Source organism: Solea solea, chromosome 3, assembly GCF_958295425.1.
Source record: "Solea solea chromosome 3, fSolSol10.1, whole genome shotgun sequence".
Classification (NCBI taxonomy): domain Eukaryota; kingdom Metazoa; phylum Chordata; class Actinopteri; order Pleuronectiformes; family Soleidae; genus Solea; species Solea solea.
In genome coordinates, this window is record NC_081136.1 from 1,055,410 (window position 1) to 1,069,127 (window position 13,718).

The 13,718-nt window shown below is 45.6% G+C and overlaps 1 protein-coding gene across 2 annotated transcripts in view; it reads left to right on the forward strand.

Annotated features, from left to right (window-relative positions):
* chrm2a (cholinergic receptor, muscarinic 2a) overlaps nucleotides 1-13,718 on the forward strand; it is a 78,375-nt gene that overhangs the window by 32,464 nt on the left and 32,193 nt on the right. Inside the window, exon 2 of one of the 2 annotated variants that reach the window (XM_058625559.1) lies at nucleotides 3,826-3,945. The exons of the other annotated variant lie outside the window; for it this stretch is intronic. The gene's annotated coding sequence lies outside the window, so the exon portion shown is untranslated. The remainder of the gene's footprint in view (nucleotides 1-3,825; nucleotides 3,946-13,718) is intronic. 2 annotated transcript variants of the gene reach the window in all.

A 13,718-nucleotide genomic window follows, 5' to 3' on the forward strand; every position in this document is an offset into this window, starting at 1 on the left:
AGAATAGTTCTGCAGATCTCTGGATAAATCGGGCTCCCAAAGTGTGGGCCGCGGCCCCCTGGTGGGCTGTGACGGTACTGCCTTTTGGGCCACGTGGGATCATAAAAAGAGTTAAATAAAAATAGAGCAAACAAACGTGATGTGTTCTATTTCAGCCACCAAGTATGTGATTGAATTTGAATGAGTTGAGATTCAGAACCTTCTCTGTGTTTCTTCTTCTCTGACAATTCCGATCAAACTGGACGTTACATTTCTTCACCACGTCACAAAGAATCTCACGAGATGTTTAAACTTACTCGCGTTGGCTCAGGATGGAGCGTGAAGCTCGCCGACGTTCTCTCGTCAACATGACAAGAAACACTTCCTGTTACATTACTGACTTTTTACAACTCTCTGTTGCCAAATGGAGGAACAGTGCCTCCTAGAGGCCTGGAGGAACAATAACTACAAGAACACATGACTCTTCCAGTGACGACACACTCAGTGTCCAGCAGTCTGTTGATTTTTGCCAGAGCAGGTGCTAAATAAAAACCAGCAGGTACCAGGTACGATCCAAGAAACCCAGACCAGAGTCGAGTCAAGCCGAGCAGTGGCAGAATTCCATGAATTGCGACGTCTAAAAAGTTCCAGTGCGTGAGATTTAGTGCAGGAAACCACTGTGACCCTGACGTGCCAGGAAAAGTCCCCTCTCCTTCATTTGTGTCCCAAGCTTCCATTTTAAAAATCTCTGCTTGGTTTTATCTGTTTAAGCTGCTGCAGAAACGAGTAACTGGATTATTCCAGGACTGTGGAAAGCGTGCACTGTTTATTTTAAAGTGATTATACACTCATTTAAAACGCAATTGTGCACAATGTATTCAATTTTGGCCGATGTATCCTCCTGAATGTTCAAATAAAAAGAGCGGGGAAACACTTTCATGCTGATAATGAGCTCATTGGTACAAACTCAGACACATTACAGGGTTTCATGGTTCACACAGATGTGTTTTTTAATAACTGTGCTCCCTCTCCCCGCGGCTGAGGTCATTCTTCTGAGATTAAGGTGATGGAGTGTGGATGAAGACAAGACTCGGGTCAAGCTGTGCTCGGGGAGAACAGAATCTGTTTCTTAGAACCTTTTGGTGTCACACACACACACACATACAGTGAGTCCGCTGCTCGGAGAATAGACAAGAGAACGTTTGCACCCAGTTTCACGGCCGCAGGCGTTCACAGAGCATCATATATTATCTTTATGTCGAGCCAGCGTCACAACACTTTTCTGCAGGATTCTCGGATCCACTTGAAGGAACCGAGCGTGGAGACTTTCCAGAGGGGGAGGTCCTAACTAAAGTTTAGCAGGTGGAACTTTTAGGCAGCATTTGTATTGTTCAAACAACATTTTTTTATTTGCACAGCAAATTATTGACATTGGTAAAGTATTCTTTGTTATCCAAATTATTGTTACACTATTATAGTTATAGTTAGATATTTGCACTTTTCATATTTTTATTTGAAAATAACTTTCTCATGAAGCAATATTGTGGTTATTTGTGTCACTAAAGCAAAAATAAATGTTATACTTGACACATTGTTACAATTCCGCGAGAGTCGCGGGGCCCCCGGGAAATTTCTTCCTCCAAAGGGGGGGCCCCAACAGAAAAAGTTTGAGAACCACTGATCTAATGTGACAGGATTGTGAGGAGACTTCAGATTGTCTTTCTACACGATGAGATTTCCGACAACTTTTCCCCATAAACCCTTGGCTCGCTCACGCCTGCGCTCCGCTCTGGTGTTAGCACGATGACCTTCACGTCCTCCAGACGGACGGCTGCGTCCCGTCACTGCTCCTCTGATCTGTGATGAGTCATAACAGAGTCTTTATCTTTGCACTACATCTCTCCAGAGAGCTGAGTGTAGTAAACACTGGAGCCTGGAGGCTTTTCACACAACTTCTCCAGCTTCTCGAGCCACTTTCCCACTCGCACTCCAGACACAGGTGCGACATTGTTTTTAAAACTGCGTGCAAAGATATTTCTGAGCCGCTCTGGTTTCCACACGGTGCTCGAGAGCAGCATAAATGCGGGGTCGTGATGAGCGAGCGCGCTGCAGCTCGGTGGGATAATGGTCTCACAGGTCACGTGTTACCCACTTATTATGAACTTAAACCAACTTTCATTTACATTGGAGGCAGAGCCGCCATCGTTTCCTTTCATTGTTGTGCCAGAGGTGTACATTATGTAGGGGTGGGCGGGATTACAGGTCTCCAGGGACTGAGGACTGTATAATTTATGAGGGGAGGACTGGAACCCAAATCCCAGGCGGGAAGGAAATACATTGTTAGGAAGATTTCACCTTCAACACGTCAGTCAGGACAGAATCTGTATCGTCTGATGTTGCTCGAATTGACTGGATTGGATAATGGAAACATCCTCGCGGTGATATATGTGAAAAGTAGTTTTACATTGATCAATAGTTGCCGAAGTTTCCGACGCACGGGACTCAAACCTGACGTTGGACTGTGTTTCACTGTCGAGGGCTCGATAACAAGACCAAGACTCGCTCCCCAAGACTCCATATGTTTCTATCAAATATCAGCAGCAGAGATACAAGCAGTCAATCACTGAACTGTAGAAAGTCTAACTTTTACTTTTGAATAAAGCCAGTTTTCCGCTGGTGTGCAGAGCCTTTCACTCCACTGCAGTCGTCCAGCGGTTTATCAGCTCCGCCTCCGACTCATGTCACCGTGGCCAACGTGTTGATTTGTACGGTCTTCATTTTGGCAGTGGAGATGCTGACGCCGCACACACACGCCGCTCACGCAGCCATCACTCAGCTGAGAGATAGAAAAGTGTAACCTCTGTAAACAGTGTCACCGGTTTCCTTGTGTTTTTAGTTCCATACGCGTTGGATTCCGGCATTTGCCTGACAACGGACGTGAGTCAGAGAGGCTTTTTCTAATGTAATTTACTGCCCATAAGTATGTTTGTACATCTGTTTAAAAGCTTTAAAGTCGTATCTATAAACCTGGTCTATGTACTAAGAGCTCTGCAGCAGCCAGGACTTGACAAAACTAGCCAGAGTGTGAATTTCCGTGTTTCCTTCGTGCTACAGTACGGCACGCTTTGGAACAGTAAAGCCCTCGGTCAAGGGAGTGATGCTCGTCTGTAGTCCAGTCCTCGGTCTGTCGTGGGTCTAGCTCCACCCGGACCGTACCATTTACTCTGGAAGGTTACAGAGAAATGGAACGGTTGCTTCCAGTTATTTTGGTACACACACACACACACACAAAATACTCACCCAACTCGGTGGAAACACGACATCATGCATTTGGGAAAAGGAGGCGTGAGCAGGGCTGCAATCTGCAGTCCCACCATTAGATGTCCCTAATGGCCTCTCAAAGAAACCCTAACGCTGCTGCTTGTTTATTAACCAGAACCAGGAAGAGAGAGCGAATGAGACTTTAAGCTCCTCCTCCTCTTTGTATACAAAGCACTTCATGGGCTAGGACCAAGCTACACTGCTAACTCCCTCGTTAGCTACACTATGATCCGCAGCTGGTTTATTGGAGTTTTCCAAGTGTGGAAAGAAAATTGGTGAAGCCGCCTTTGTTACTTACGCCCCTAAGGTTTGGAACCCTTGGTACCCTTAGATATCAGGGAAGTCGACTCAGTGGATATTTGTCAAAGAAAACTTCAAACGTATCTTTTTCTCTAGCCTTCAACTAGCTCCGTTTAAAACTAGAGAATGTGAAGTATATTTTGTTCCACCCGTCGAGATGCATTAGCGTAGCACTTTACCACCTGTGTCTTTTACTCATTTGGATCCTCCCCCCTCTTTGAACAGTGGCCATGGCGATCAACCATGAGGCCGGAGCTTAACATTCCCATCGGTGCCACATTGAACACACTCTCCGAATATGTCATCCAAGTGTGAGAAAGCCCAACGGACTGCTTAGCACCTGCCGTAAGTACCCACTCTCCCCCACTCTCCCCCACTCTCCTCCTCTCTCCTCCTCTCTCCCTCTCTCCACTGAGCGTTTTAATCAGGACGCCGAGTCAAACGTGCTCATCTCTGATTTCTCACCTCCAAATCCCTCTGTTGAAGTACGAGGCGTCACGCCGACATATGGATTCCACATTTACATTTCTTCACGAGGTGTTTGAACGCGGCGCCGTCCGACTTGATAGATTATTGGCCGCGCCGCGGGTTATTGCTCGTAATGAGTTTCAATTTGTCTCCAAAAAATGTCGGCAGATCGGAATTTATGTGCGCGCGAGCGTCGCATTTACATACCGCCCGCCCCCTCTGACGCAGGACCGCCTCGCCGCGCTTGGCAGGCGGCATTAATAATTATTAATGTATTCATCACATCGTGTGAGATAGTGTGTGCGTTATGCACACAGGTGATTTTGTGTGATATTTTTCTGGTGGATTTACGAGCACAGACACAAATAAGCTCTTGACCGTGAAGTAACGCTGAGACCTCGAGCTGTGTCAGTCCTTCAGGAGGCTTCAGGGCCAGGCTGGTGGTGTGAGGAGGAGGAAAATGATATCTAATAATTTACAGGTAAGTAAGTCATACTGGCACACAGTGACACGTTTGTCCTAACAGCAGCTAAAAGCATGATAATTCCCCCCCGGAGAGTCTGAGGGGCCGTAAACAGAAGCTCAAATGAAGGCTCGTGTTGCTTGGACGTGTAAATAACAAGTAACCGTTTGCAAAGTGCTAAAATGTCAATGCCACGTTAACAGATTATCCCCCCGTCCTCCAAAAAGCCCCAGAAAATCTATGAATGCAGCTTTAAACTCAGTGACAGATCGTCTTTTAGCGACTGCACCTTTGCTCTTGAGCGTCTTCAGCTCACACTTGCTCGGTGCTTTCAGGCAGACACAGTTCTGGTTCTGGTTCTGGTTCCAGTTCCATTCTGGAGTCGCGTTCACACCAGTTTAAGTGGAACCAAAGTGGGAGGATGTGTCTCCACTTTGCAGGTTCCCAAACTGTTGACTCAAAATTAGCCGGAAACCGCGACGGAGCCGTGCCCTGAGGGCTAAATATGATTCTAAAGAATTTGGCTCTTAATGGAAAGTGAAGATTGTGAACTGCTGAGTCTCCTGGGGACACTCGGGGTCTACTGGCAGCTCATCAGATTAATCTGAATAAAGGATTTCAGACACAGCAGCAGATCACAATCTAAATCACTGATGTGGACTTTGCTCTGGGAGTGACGGGAAAGAGGAGCAAATAAATGTTCTTCAGTTACCGTAGACTGAAGCAGATGTACATTTTATTAGGTTAAAATCATCTGTTCTATCTTCTGTCCCTGCGTTAGACAGCAAACTTCTTTCTTTACCGCTTATTTCATCCAAATTGGTGTTTTTTGATTGCATTTTGCTCCTGCAGCCACTTTTTAACAGTGACATAGCAAAAGCTCTTTAAAACACATCAGATGTTTCTGTAGATTTGGCGTCGCTCTGTAAAGACGGACGTCACGTAGAGAATGTGGGAACACTCGATATCAACAAGCTCACTTTTCACTCTGGGAATGTGTGTTAACACTCTCAACACACACACACACACACACACACTGACAGCGCTGTCATGTGACGCTGTCCAGAGCCGTATCTCACATGGAATTCCAGCTCTTTGAGGTGATATTGTGCAGATGTGCAGAAGTGAGTGTCTGTCTGTCTCTGTGTGTGTGTGTGTGTGTGTCTCACTCTCTCCTCTGAACGCACACTTGTTCACGCCCCGGGTCACTTTCGTGTCACGCCGGCCAAAATCCGTGCCACAGATTTAACGGAGGGGGCAACGTGGCGCGGCTATAGTAGCGGGAGCAGATGCGGTTCCCGACCACCCAGCACTGCGTTCACACTGGCTGCTTAAGATAACAGAGTCAACACACACACACACACACACTCACACACACTCATAACTTGGTGCCTAATGCATATGCATTGACGCGCCAAACATCATCCATTAGCTGCACCAGGGGCCTGAGTGCTGCTGCTGCTGCTTCAAGTGTCAAATATGCATGAGGGAGCGGAGGTCTGTGTCTCATAATCCTCGGGGCAATTAATGCCATCGTTTCCAGGGCTGAGCATCAAATCTCTCCCTCTCTCTCTGGGCTGGTTTTTGTTGGTGGACTCATTCAGACGTGCTCCGGCCCCCGAGGCTTTGCTCTTATAGATCGGCTCCTCGTGGAAGTCGACAGCTGGGCCGTACGTGGAGGAGCGACGCGGTGGTTAACGAGGCTGCGGGAGGAAAAAAGACCTCGTTTCATACCCGACGTTAACGTCCGTCTCTGAGCGATCCGGTCACGTGACGACAGGTCTGAAGGAACCCACTCTGTCTTCCTCTCTCAGCTGATGACCTCTGACCCCACTGCAGTCTCACTGTGAACCCACTGATCCCATTTCATGTTACCGCAGCGTAAGTAGGGATTTGAGTTCACGGATCGCGTGACATGAACTGAGTCTTGGTTTTGTTTTTGTTGAACTGACACAGGGATTAAATGTTGTGTCGTTGTCTTTTATTATTCTGGCCGAGCTCGTCGCTGCTGCTCCAGTTGGATATTGACTGAAATGTTCAGCCTCGTGTGGCGGGCGGGCGGGGGTTTGGGGGGGAGGGGCCTCATTGATTGCACTTAAAGTGACAAGATTGAGGAGGCCCACTCTGACACGTTATCCCCGTCGCCGACAACAGACAAAGTGTGCACCAGAGGAGCAGTGACCATTGATTTTTGACGCCCGTGAATCAGCCACTTTAAAATAAGTCAACAATTTTTTCTGGTAACATAAGGACTGGACAGCCTGTCTGATTTAAGAGGGCGAGTAAAATACTTTGGTAATAAATAGACCTTGTGCCACGTTCTGACGCTCCGGTGTGTAAATATTATTTGGGCTCCTGTGTGCGGCCAGTTCAGGCCTCCGCGAGGTTTTGTTGTGCATAATTCACCGGTGAGGCAAGAAGCTGATGCAGCCTCTCCCTCCTCTTATGATCATCCATCAGGTAAAAGGGCTTTTTTCTAACATGAGGCTGTCAACAAGAAATAACAAATGTGACACATGATTACAGGGTAATAACGGCCCGAGGTCACGGGAATGTGACCTCGTTCAGAGCGAAGAAGAAGAAAGTGAAAGCAGCGGTCACGTCGGGGGGGCGTCGCCGGGGAACGGCTCGTCAGACGTCGTGTTTCAGATTCACAAACTCAAACAAACGCGGGTCGTTTGTCTCGATTCTCGCGGGACTGTTCGGCAACAAGTCGTCTGGATTTTTGACTCTGCTGTTATGTCTCGCAGCAAAAAGGCCACTGCGTGTTGTAATATCAGCACTGACACAGAAAACCTGTGGGCTTTTTGATGCAGAGCCGTCCTGGTCCAAAGCATTTGGAGTCTGTGCGAAACCGCTGCTTAAAAAACACCTCTTCTCTCTCGTCTCTGATTGATATTGTGTTAAATCCATCAGAATAATCTTCCAGGAAATTGCACGGCGGGTTCTGCACAAGGCAAAATCCACTCGCAGCGAGAACGAGGAAGAAAAGACGGCAAAAATATACATGGTGCAGACGAGTGTGGCTCGTGGAGGAAGGGAAAACACTAAATTAATGAGTAAACAACAAGATACTGTAATTGAATAGAGGGTGAGGGGAGGGGAGAAAGAATATTAGACACGCTTCAGTGATCCCAGCTCCTTCCACGCCACTGTTCCTTTTCCCGTGCTTCGCCCGCAGGTCTCTGGTTCTATGTGCTGCATCGTCAATTACCCATGAAAATAAGAGAGTGATTAACACACTTAACGACGACGACGACGAGCACCAACTGGAAAAAAACAAAGACGCTGAAGCACCTGCAAGGACATGTTTCCCACTTCTTCTTCTTCTTCTTCTTCTCTTTACCAAAGCTGCAGCTTTATGACTTTGTTTCACAGCGTCTAATCAAAACAGGTGAGACGAACAAGAGAAACAATAAACCGGGGAAATGCTTTATTGCATCATTTTCTTTACTCGAGTGTCAGAACACGATGCAGGGTGGTATGTTGTGTCTTTGAGAGGACGTGTTAATGACCCGGGATTAGGAGACACTGTCACAGCAGCGAGGCACAGATACAAATCACAATTTACAGCAAAGTAAATGGAATTATTTTATTTTAACTCTGTCTTCAGACGTTTATTATTATTATTATTATTATTATTATTATTATTAAACGCCCTGACGATGGACAAACTAAAGGCCACCACACGTTGAGGTGATGGACATCTCTGTTTTTCTCTGTGTGTCCAAGATGTTTGTCAACTTTCCAGTTGTGCATTGGGTGTCGTGACCTTTTGGACTTATTTAACCCATAAAAGGACCAGAAAATGTTATTTACAACTAACTGCCACGTTAAAATAGTGTATTAACCGTTTAAAATGAAGAAAAATAAACGCTGTAGTTGTACACGAACACCAGATTTGCGCGTGTTCAATTTGAAACGTGAACAGTATAAAACACATTTACAATAACATCTCTTTGAGTTTTTTGAGTCTCAATGTCCAAAAACGGCGCTGATGCAAGGCAGTGAAATTACCGTAATAACCACACGTTGGCCTAAAATGTGCAACTTCTCAGCTTTCAGAAACCGTTGGGATTTTTTCCGACAGCACAAACGTGTCGCCGGTGATGCGCTTGGTGTTTTAATGTGACACACTTTGAACACTGAATTCAATGTTTAACAAATCGCAAACAAACTACAAACTAAAAAAATTCTGATATCGCCAAATTTCTTCACCCTGAGACCAGAGCTCAGCTTGTGACAGAGTGGTTTGGAGGCATGTGACAGGGTTACTGTATATTCTATTAAGAACATTTCTTTGATTTGTTACCCACATTTTTCTCCCCTTCTTTTTCCCCGTATTTTAATCACCCCGTGGATTCCAGCGCTCCAGGTGACGCGCGGCTCTTCCAGCTGGACGGGATTAGCGACGCTCGGGGCTGAATGTTTGTGGAGGATCTAAATGCCGCGTGGCTTCTGTGTGTGTGACCACCTGTGCGTAATGAGCATACGTGAATCATGTCCCTTCATCGGGTTTAATTAGCTCGTAAATGTCAACATGTGAAGCCGTTGTTGTCGTTGTTGTTGTGGAGCGTCCGCGCGTTGTTTGCCCTCGTGGACGAAAGCGACGGCTGTGCATCTTTTTTTTGACTCGCTGGACAATTAGAAAGAAAAGAAAGAAGCTGCTCGAGGCGACGCTCACTCGCGAGGCTTCCATTCCTCCCAACATGCATCACAACAGAAACAGGAGATCAGCGTCCTGGCAACCACCAATTACTGTAAGGCCACATATCCTTCACACGAGGGCCGTTGCTTAATCAACGCTCTGAGAATAATGAGCCAAAGAAAACAGTAATTACTGAAGCTAGCTCATTGATTATAGTTCCGCCCCTGACTAATCCCGCGGGGGATTGGGAGCAGGCGGACGTCTCCAAACACATGCACTTGATATCAACATGTGACAACACAATATAATAATCCATTCATCATCTTGGATCATTCACGTACGACGCACACGTCGTGTTCTGTTCACACGTGGCGACTGACGACGGCGCCGGGTCCTCGATAAACGTATTCACACTCCAACACCGATTGACTACTAATGTCTTAACGGTGCCTGGATCAGCGCTGGGAATTGAGCACGGAATAATGATTTACACGAATCGGTCGCGGAAGACGCGAACACGCAAGATGCCGTCGCATTAGTTTTGTAAATTATAGTCTGCGATGTAGACTCTGATCCAAGGATCGCGAGGTTTGTTATGTTTCGGACGAGCTGATACGATCGCGATAAAAATGTAAAATCATGTTGTTTATGTCTAAGAATATTTGTGACACACTTGGAGAATGTTGTGTTGATCACAGCTTCAAGGTTTGAAAGATCGAAAATGACTGATATCAATATGTGATCTGAAGGTGAATGAACGATGAGGACAGGTGAATAAAAGATGAGGACAGGAGAGTGATGAGGACAGATAAACGATGAGGACAGGTGAATGAATGATGAGGACAGGTGAACGATGAGGACAGGTGAATGAATGATGAGGACAGGTGAACGATGAGGACAGGTGAATGAATGTTGAGGACAGGTGAATGAATGATGAGGACAGTTGAATAAACAATGAGGACAGGTGAATCAACAATGAGGACAGGTGAGTGATGAGGACAGATGAATGAATGATGAGGACAGGTGAATGAATGATGAGGACATGTGAATAAACAATGAGGACAGGTGAGTGATGAGGACAGATAAACGATGAGGACAGGTGAATGAATGATAAGGACAGGTGAATGAATGATGAGGACAGGTGAACAATGAGGACAGGTGAATGAATGTTGAGGACAGGTGAACGATGAGGACAGGTGAATGAATGTTGAGGACAGGTGAATGAATGATGAGGACAGTTGAATAAACAATGAGGACAGGTGAATAAACAATGAGGACAGGTGAGTGATGAGGACAGATGAATGATGAGGACAGGTGAATGAATGATGAGGACAGGTGAACGATGAGGACAGGTGAATGAATGTTGAGGACAGGTGAATGAATGATGAGGACAGGTGAACGATGAGGACAGGTGAATGAATGATGAGGACAGGTGAATGAATGATGAGGACAGGTGAATGAATGACTTTATTTTGTGCAGACTGTTGGTCCCACAGCTCGTGTGACGTTGACCGAGTTCATGTTGATCTCGACAGCCGTGTTTACAGTGTAGACGATCTATCGACGTGGTCTTGTCCATAAGAGCTGCTAATTTAACTGCACATAGGCGAGAGACACTACAGTCCAAGTCTCTCTCTTGTCTTCGGGGCGTAGTTTTGTGTTCAAGCGAGCAGAGAAAAAAAACCTGGCACTATTGTTGTTGCGCAGTGACAAGAAGGTATTGAATGATCTGTGTGTCGTGCTTATCTGCAGGGGGCTTAGGGGACGTTGTAAACAGCGGCCGGTCATTGGAGCATTAGCAGTGGGAACATGCACGACGCGATAAGGCTGCTTTTCTCACATCATTACCATTCATCACGGCTATTATCACAGGAGTGGATGCGCTACCTCTCAGTGGATTCACATTATATACTGTACATAATGATCCATTACCAGCCATTTACCATTCTTTCTTTTTTTTTTACTCCGTTATGTCAAAAAAAAAAAAAAGAAGCAGAAGAAGGAGAAAAAAATTCTGGGATGTCAGAATTTGCATACATTTCTGCAGCCAGCCAGTGTGTGGGTAACATGAAGAATGCAATTTTCCGCATGACTTCCCACTCTTCAAGATGGCAGCTGTGTGCGACAGAGAGCGAGTTTGCCACCTGTAATGACGGCGCCGCTCGAGATTCTTTTCCACTGCTGCTGCAGAAGCTCTCAAAGTTATTGCTTTTGAAAAAAGGGGGATTTTTAATGTCAGAATGGCAGCGGGCCGAGAGAATGAAGACAAGTGGAGGACTCGGACAAATATTGAAATGTCGGAGAAGCAAAAAGAAGAAGCGGCGGCACATCGTCTCTGCAGCGTCCCGTCGCCCCACAGCTGGTTTCTATTAGACTTTCCCACACTGAGGGATTGAAACCCATTGGGAATATTCACTAGTATGTCCTTCATGTACCAAGGTTGAAGTTATAAGTCCATGGTGCTGAAGACGCTTGCAGGAAGCTGGATTTTTCATGCATGAGGTCCCCTCATGTGACAGAGCTGCATTTCAGTAAACCATAATAACCCCCAATGTGTCACTGAATCCTTGTTTTCATTGAGGTCAAAGGGCGCTTGGGTTATAAAACTGCTTTTTATTAGCTGCCCTTTTTAAGAGAAGTATGCAAATGAACATCTAAACACTACATTACAAGAAAATGAAATCAGAATGGGGAAGAAAAGGTGGCTTTAGTGCCTCTGCCGTGGCACGGTGGTTGTTCTCGGGGTGTTTGGTCTTTGGCTTTAAAACGGACGAGGGTTTGTGTCCTTGGAGAGTTCGCTTGGTTTGTGCAGGTGTGAGAGGGTCTCAGCTTGCTTACGTGCTACTTCCTGTGAAGATTCTATTCGGTCTGAACTGTAATTTCACTCTGAATCAGCGTCTCTGTCACCAGAGAGGAGAGATTTGGACACAATGACTGTACATAGTTTCCATTTGTTGGGCCTGTTTTTGCACATTGAGACAAAAACTCAAACAAACAAACTTTAAAATACGTTATATACTGTTCACATTTCATATTCAACACACAAAATCTGTTTTTTTTTTAATTAACCTATAAAAATACACTACTTTAACATGCAGTACGTTGTAAATAACAGAAATAAGATATTCTGTAACAAAAGGCAAAATCATTGACTCACAGGACATTTTCTGGCCCTTTTACAGTTAAATAAAAGTCCAGACGGACATTTTGAGGCTTCGGTGTTAAAGGGTCAAGTTTTTCAGAGAGTGTTTGGATTTTAACGCTCAACTGTCTGTAAAGTCTCCAGAGTTTTGTCTGAAAAACAGCCAGACTCATTCAAAATGACAGAACTATACAAAGTCTCTGTCCCACCTTGAAACAGATGGTCTGCAGCCTCTGGTATGAAGCTCTGTTCTCAGAGTAAAGAGTTTGTTTTTTTGTTTTGTGTTTTAAGAATTTCACATTTCCGTGCTTATTAAAAACCTGAATATGAAGAATCCCTGTTTGACCTCACGTCCTTTTGTCTGCCACATTCACGAGGGGAATAAAGGGATGACTTCCTGGGTCACATCTGGCTCCATGCAGATATTTGGAAACATTGCAGTCCTGTGACAGGGGTTTGGTAATTAACCACAGGAGTTCATTCTGAATCAAACACTTTAATCAGTGACCGGCTTCTTTTTTGCATTTTGGCTCTACATCGGGCAAAGCTTTGGATCTCTGTGTTAGATCGATGTTTTGACATGAACACGCCCCCGCGGAGAGTTCCAGGCAGCCACACTGTGTCTAAGATGTTCAATTTATGACAGGCCTCAACCCCTGCGAGGGTATCGATTCAGCACATCAATAGTGCACAATCATTTCTAAACAGAATAAATGAACGGTCGGCGGGGAGTCAGAAAAATGAAGAGACAACAAAATCCGCCTCAAGGATCTCATTTTCCTTTCTCCTCGTGCGTTTCCGGTGACGGGATTATTCCTGGCGTGGGAACACACGGCACATGTAACCAGCTCTGTCTGCGCTCTTTGCTCCAAGAGCATTTATGCATCACATTTATGAGAATAAAAGTGTAATGAAGGGGCTTTCTTCACTCGCTATGGTGCCGCTCAATCCCGCAGCCGTCTGATGTTGACACACAGAAAAAAAGCTTGAATCTGAAGCCAGAGAGCCTCAACAGAACCATGGTGAGAAAAGGGTACACGTTTCAGTCCGTGAATGTGAGGTGTCAGCATTTGATTAATGTCCGACATCATTGTGTGTTTCGATTTGGGCCGGCTGATAAACTGAGAGGAATCACTGATGGATGATCCCCTTTCCTCTGAGATAAGGCTCGTTTCTCTCCTTGCAGTGTAGGCAACAGGGAAAGTGAAAGGTTTCTATTTTGACATTAAAGACCTTGTCTGTATCACATTCAGGATCTTATAGCATCTCGTTGCAGTATAGACCAGCTGCAGACGAGATGGTACTGCCATTGTGCACTAGATTTCTCTGGAGGAAGAAAAACCTTCTTCTGCACACGGGTGGACAGAGACGTCACCTCCTCCTACACCGGTCAACGT